We start from the raw sequence: 7581 nt of genomic DNA, 5'->3' as shown, positions 1-7581 counted from the left end.
AGGTATCTGCAGAAAGTATAATTATGTTACTGACCTACTCTCTCACCAGACACCTTTCAGTGCTGTGCTCGCCTATAACATGCAGAAATATATCTTCTTCAAAGGCAAACAAGATAACAGAAATCACCCAGCTCAGTAAAATAATATTAAACAGACCTGATGTGAAGCACTGTGAGAAAAACCTGACTCCTGAATAAAAATATCAATGTGCTCTACTCCCCAAAGCCAGAGGTGAGTACAGCATTTGGGTAGTGCAGGGCACAAACCTGTGAAGGAATGTCAAATAAAACAAGCATGCAATTTAAAGGAAGACGTGGTTTAGCAGCTTCTGCAGTTAAGGATTTATTCAGTGTTTCAAGTATACGCTGTACTTTTGAGCGATCTTCTGCCTTGTTCCATCAGACCTGTGACCTTCCTGTCCTTTGGTTCAGAGATGGAGATGACATTCCAGGCAGACATCAAGATGCTTAGAAATACTGCATGAATTCAGACAGCAGAGACTTCTGGGGATGAGCAGTGGAGTCTTGGCCCCAGCACAAATATAGCAGTAAGATGAAAGAGATGTGAAGCCCACTTCTGCCAATCACGTCAGAGAAAAGCTTCTTAGCACTACTGTCCAAATAGAGGCTGGAAACCAACTCACCTGCTGGTGACAAGGAGAGTGCCATAAAGTCTATGTGGCTTCTGCTGGCCTGCTTCTATCATAATTTCGCTTGTAATACCTGATAGCACTCATATCTATTATCACCCACACCAGCATTCCCACTGAATGGCTACAAAAAAGAAAAACAGTTAACTCACGGGTGACCAGTGCTCCAGATCTGTCTGCTCCTAACACAACTGATTTCTTGCTCTACCCAAACTGCATGAAGAAATATTTCCTGGGGAAAGGCAGCCTTCACAAGCACTTTATTTGGAGTTATGTCACATTCATTTAAGACTGAAGCCTTTAAAAAGTAGGTTCCTGTTTAAAATGGTTTGCTACTGCTGAAGCAGCCTTGTTTTTCAACGGCATCCCAGTTACTCCTTTGTCAGATGCTGTGTTTCAGTGGCATCAATAAGGCACACAGCACCAAGTATACTGTGAGCTGTCATAGCTTGGGCTGCTTTAGGGAAACTGTGCTATCAAGTTTCAGTACATTTGCAGAAGAAAAGCCACTCCTGCAGTGACAGGCTGGCAGCTTCCAGAGCAGACATCTCTCACTCATACATAGAAGGTGGAAATGAAACACAAAACAGTGTCAAAAACACTTTCAAGCTTATACTGGGAAGTAAATTAATTATTTTTAACTTGAAAATCCACCAACATTAAAAATTCTCTGCAGAATTAAGTTTAGATTTACCTTTATGTTTACTTGGAATTCAGTGTACTTTCTGTAAAGCACAGTAACCGCAAATTTCTCTCATTTTGGGATTCTTCACTTATTTAAACAAAAAAAAAAAAAAAAAAAAAAAAAGAGAGAGACTAGAACAGCATAAACTCCGCTGTGTCCTTCCTTCAGCCCTCATTGTTTGCTTCTCTTACTGTCTTGCACAAGGGTTCTTGACCCATGTGAAAGTACATAACTAAATGGAAACTGCATCAGCATTCTGGCAGAACACTCTTTTCTTTGACCATGTAAACTATACAGAAAAAAGGAACAAACCAAGGTTAATAGCAGGCTGATTCATATCAACCTATTTTCAACTGATGGCTGCCTCTACCAGCATCAACTAGAAACATGGAAAACCACAGCTTCAAAAGGGCTAACCCTAAATTGGGAATGCAGGCTGGCAAGCCAGGCAACAGAAAGAGGCAAGTCTTGGGACTCTGAGAAGAAACTTCGGTGAAAGATAAACCATGTGTCCTGGGTTCAGCAGTAGCAGTCAGTTTTTCTCCTTCTTAGTAGACTGCGTGGTTCTAATTTACAGCCGGGGCTTAAACCACGACACCATGCCATATCACCTTTGTCTTTCTTTTAGGGAAATTCAACTGAAACAAAATTCCTATGTGCTTAAGGGATTAATTAGTTATTGCAGATACCAGTATCTGACTGTCAGCCCATGTAATGTCCATAATGCAGATTTTTGGGCACTGACAGCAGAAAGCACTGACAGTAGATTCCATAAGCAGCTAACCTGTGGGATAAAATATGAAGCCAAGTTTAAATAAATTATAAGCCTATATATTGCTTAGCTTGCATCAAGTCAGAAATGCACTCCACACCAAGACAAACAGGCTGATTTTTAGTGTGACATGTCTGCTACTCTGCTAGAGCTGGATGTATAGCTCAAGAGCAAAGCAGTAAGTTCAGAACAAGCATGAGACTTTAGGCTTTTGCTCTCAAATTCTGGGTATCACCTGACACTCCAAGTAACAAACAAGGTTTGTTTCTTCTATTTCATAGTTAGTAGGTACCTATTCCACTTAGCGTCATCTGCTTGCAAGAAGACTACTGGAAAATAAAGAGCTCACACAGGGACATACTCATGAGCACTGTTGCTTTACATTTTTATGCGAGGGCCTGATACTCCTTTCATGCTTTCAAGGGAGAAGATCAGATGGTGAAACTGCTTCCCATCTTGTGTGCAGATGATGGTGGTGATGCATCAGAACTGGCTGGCAGTGGCAGGTTGTTTTCCTAACTAGAGGATAGAGTCATAGCTTTTTCTCTATGTTCCTCACACACACTCAAAAGTACTGCATTCACATTTCTAGCAGCTCATGGCTGTAGGTCTTCTCTTTGCAAGCAAAGAAGCTAGGTTATGCTAATAATGAGTATTTTAAAGAAAGATTAATTGCTAGGCGCAATTGCCTTCCACATAACAGCACAAGTAAGTTTGGATTTGGCTGCAGGAAGCATTAGAACATTTCACTTTCTAAATCTAGAATTCTGCCTTTTTCTCTTCTAAACTTAACTAAAACCATCCCAATTCTAGGACATCCCCAAATCCTGGTCTCAAACAGAAGGACTGGGCTTTGGGTAAAACCTTTCATGTGCTACTATTCAAAATATCATTAGACTGCTATTTTCAGACTCCAGTTGTTTCTTTCATACATTAGATGTGACAAACTCTCCTTACCTTAATCCTCTATCAGCTTAATTCAAAACCGATTTTAAATGTGCCAAAAGGGGATCCTTACAATTAAGATCTTCAGAAAATCCCAGGAACTAGCTTCTGAACCTATAAAATGAGTATTTGCTGGTTTTACTTTTTTTAGAAGGCTGATTCTGAAATACACTTCCCTTTATAATTAGTGCCCTGGTGCTATTTCATTTTTTTATTGGTTTTTCCCCCCCCTTACCTGCCTATAAACATGAGAGGGACAAACTTCACCAAGCCTATCTTTTGTCTGGCAAGTGCTATTCATGGGACAATTCAAAACAGGCATCAACTCAGGTCACAAGTAGATACGCTATTGTTAAACTCCAGTGTTATTTTCACCCCTTTCTGTGGTGGAAATCATAAAGAATGGCTTAAAAAGCTGCTCCATCCAGAACACATGCTTGCCTGCAGCTACTTTTGTTTGAAAAGAGTCCCTCTTCTAGGTAGTTTTCTAATAGTGATTTCACTTTCTAGGCTTCATCTGGGAACTTCATGACATTTTGATTTTGGTCAGAAAGTTATATTGGTCAGAATATAAAAAAGTTGGAAAGTTATATTTGGTCAGAAATATATGAAGGATTTTATCTTTCCAAAAGCAGAGATGAACAAACCATTATTTCTTCAGTTGTCATTTGTAACTTGTTACATTTATTAAAATGAACATATGCTACGTCACTGTGATTTTGGAGGAGCTAATTTCTGACCTAGCTGAGGGTTGCTCTAGCCACTGTACTGAAATGGCTCTAGCCACTGTACTGAAATGACCTATTTTCCTGTCCTAATTTCCCCTTCTAAATCTACAGTGCTCCACTTCACTAAAAAATAAATAAATAAAAAAGCCAAACTGTTGTGCATATTTTTTTATTCTCTGCAGAGAAGAACCTCTGATCCAAACACCATAGACAAACTTATTCTGTATGCCAGAATCATCTCTCCCTCATGTCTGGCTCATAGTGATCATCAAATGAAACACCAGCACATCACCTTGTATGTCTACCCATAAGCCATCAAAGATCCATGCAGCAGCTACGCTTACCTGTGCTACTCCCCACTGCCTGGTGACAACAAATGCTTCTTTAAGGTTGGGGATAGAATGGCAGGGGTGCAATAGCATTGCCAGGGAACTGATTTTGTTCCAGGAAGTGAAGAGAAATTAATCTGCATGCAAACACCGTGTTACAGCCAAACTGTTACTAAAGTCAGTAAATAACTGGGTTATGTCCACAGTTCATTTGCACTGAATTAAGCTTAAAAAAAATACAATCTTGATTGTTACTGCAGATAACATTGTAAGTACATGTTTTCTTGACTCCATATATTCTACCTGCTGCATTACTGATAACAAAGTTGACTAACTGACATGACTGAATAACTGAGGCAGTTCAGGTGACCAAGATGATTCAGATTTCCCTTCCCAGTGACACAAGAAATGACTGGACGTTGGAACTCCCCCTTTCTGTGGAGAGACATGGTTCGTCATAAACAGCATTTTACTTCACAGACTTCACTGACCTTAACACAGATCCTACAGCCATTATCAAACTTCAGACATGCTTACTGGTCCAAGCACAGTAACATACTTTTATGGTCAACTGCCAAGGTAGGATAAGCCCTTTATTTACTCCAAGTTAAGCCAGCTGAAACTCTGTTCCCTTCTTTATTATATACACTGTTCACCTCAACACTAACAACTAAAAATGTCAACTGTACACAATAAATGCCTTGAAAACAATTTTGACAAACAGCAAATGCTTGGCTTGTTTTTTAGGGCTGATGCAGTAAGCTTTATAAACAATGCTACAGGACCTTTTTTCAGATATAAAAGGAAAATGAGAATTTCCCTAGATGCTGCATCTTCATAGCAACAAGCACAAAAATACTGATTTTAACAATTGTTTGCTGTTTTCCTGTAGTGTCTTAAAAGAAGCAAAAAGACAGATGCCAGCCTTTAAATAACCAAAACAAACAAATACCAAGACAAATTAGCCACAAAAGAAACTGTGCAAGGTGCACTACGAGCTTCTTTAAAATTGTAACGGAATTAGCACTGATTTTAACTGATTGTCTTACAACAGAATGCATAAAATTTAGACTAGTATTTTTTATTTTTCCTACTATCACAAGTATTTTGCTTATACATTTAAAAAGAGAAAGTCAAATTAAAGTCTAAATTTAGTAATTACAAGTATAGAGATTGCATGAGACATTCCTGCTCCTGGAAACACCTGGTGCTTTTTTAACCCTGTTTCTTCCTCTCCCCAGTTTTGATGTGCATGAGCAACTTCACACAAACAGGGAAAGAAAAATTACTTTACAAGACAAAGAGTGAAATGATATACGCAAAGTGCTGTCAGCAGCTCATTGTAAACCTGGGAAAAATTAAGTGATAAAAATCAATTTCCGCATACAACATTTCACTAGCAATGCTTTAGATACTCTGTAAGAAAAAAGGTCACACTGTCTTAATGTTAAGACAACAGTATACAGTTTAAGAGAACTTCATATACTTGAGTCTCCACATTTCAAATTTGTGCCTCAGGAATGACACAGACCTTTGGATTTCAGGCACATAAATAACATAAACCAGCAGTAATGATGTGAGATCACAGCCTACAAAAGCAGAAGAGTTTGCATTCAGTGTTTCAGCAGAAAGCCCCATACAGAAAAACTCCTGAGAACAACCCAGCTGATGAGAGCTTTACAGAGAAATAAAGAGTAAATCACCCAAACAGCTCCATTTGATGCTCTTTTGACTAGTAAGAACTGTGATAGCATCAAGCCCCAATAACTGTGTTTTCACTCCCCTCTCTCCTCACAGGAGCATTTCCTTGCACACTTCTGTGCCGTCAAGCAGCATCACAAGTGCCCAGTGTACTCCCTCCATTGCCATTTCCCATGAAAGAACAACTAATTCATGCTGTTCATAGCTCCCCCTGTTGCCAGCAATTCCATTGAAAGACACCAAAGAAGGGCAAGAGAACAAAGACTGTGCAAGAAAGCAGAGAATGAACATCAGAAAAAAGTGATGGAAGAAAATGAAAAGGCATATTCTGCTCTTGGTTATGTCTGGCAGCTCTGGATTCATGTAACAGATGATAGTGCAGAACCTGTCCCCTACAGAAACAAAGACTGAGGAGACTAATACTGAGGATCCTCACTTGGACCAGTTATTTCAATAACCTTCAATAAAAAATAAACAAATAAACACTATCTATGCTTTTCCTACAGAGAAGGAAAGATCCCCCTCCAACTTGCAGTTGAGAGCCTTTTTATAACTAACAATTTGTTATTATCCATTGAAAAGAATTAAGCCTATTTAGTTCTAGACAGAATACAAGCTGAGTTCTGCAGCCTGATGTGGAATAGGAGCACAGACATAGTCCTGAACACTATCTGAAACTGTGGCAGTCAGCACAGCCAAATGCTGTAACAGCAGAAGTATTATCCTAAATCTAAACTACATTATTCTAAGTTTGTACTATAACTTGTGAACAGTTACAAGTTGGAAAGGCCAGGAGAGAACAACTGGATGAATTTGTCATAGTTCTATTTACTTAATTGGAGCCTCTGATTATTTATACCAGCTGAACACTGTGCCCCAGAGTTTAGGGTCATGGGTACAATCCAAGTTGCATTAGACACGGTTAGATGCCTGCCTGAAGAAGTAAACTTGTAATAGGTACTTCCCACCCACAAAGGGCTGTAGGAGCTGTGTCCCTTAATATGTAACACCAGCATTAATTAAGAAAGCGGAGGTACATATTTTAATAATTAATAGTGAAGGAGATCTAAGAAGGGCAGCAGACAATAATATTGAATAATTCAGCACTATAACCAAAGGAACAATGGCACAGTAACTTTAGATGTGAGCATTTGCAACAAAATCCAACAAAAACATTTGATATGCTGATGGCTTCTTGTGTTCAGGAAAGGGTATACATCCGAGATAGTCTTTCCTACTGAGTGGGCATCAAACAATTTCTGAAACCAGTCTTTACAACAAAATCAAAAGCAGCTGGTAAAATTGCACCAAGGCAAGTGACTTTATACTGGGCTGTGACAGATTTGGGCCCAAAAGATCAAAAGCGTCATCCAGTAGAGGCAGTAGTTCATCAGTAAATCGTGATTCCCAACAGGGTAAATTAGCCACAACAGCAACTCAGTTTAATTAGCAAAGGAAAAAAAAAAAGCACAACAGATTTTTCACTCATCCTGTCACTTCACGAAGTTCAGCAGCAGTGACAGCCTATGTCTGTCAAGCCTAGAAACAAACAAACAGAAAGCTTCAGCAGCTGCTGAGCAGTCAAATTTAATTTGCGGTCACAAATACTGGAGAATTTTGTTGCCTGGCTAGCAGCTGAGGTAGATATACGTCAGTAAAAAAATAATGAGCCTTTGTTACTGAATGAGAAAAAAATGTGCATTATATTTAATTGCAGAAGTCTGGCAAAATATCAGAGCACAAAAAAACACGTTTTTTTTTTTAAAAAAAAA

The sequence above is a fragment of the Psittacula echo genome, assembly GCF_963264785.1.
Source record: "Psittacula echo genome assembly, chromosome: 2".
Lineage (NCBI taxonomy): Eukaryota > Metazoa > Chordata > Aves > Psittaciformes > Psittacidae > Psittacula > Psittacula echo.
The sequence above is the reverse complement of the archived record's forward strand: the minus strand, read 5'-3'. Positions refer to the sequence as shown.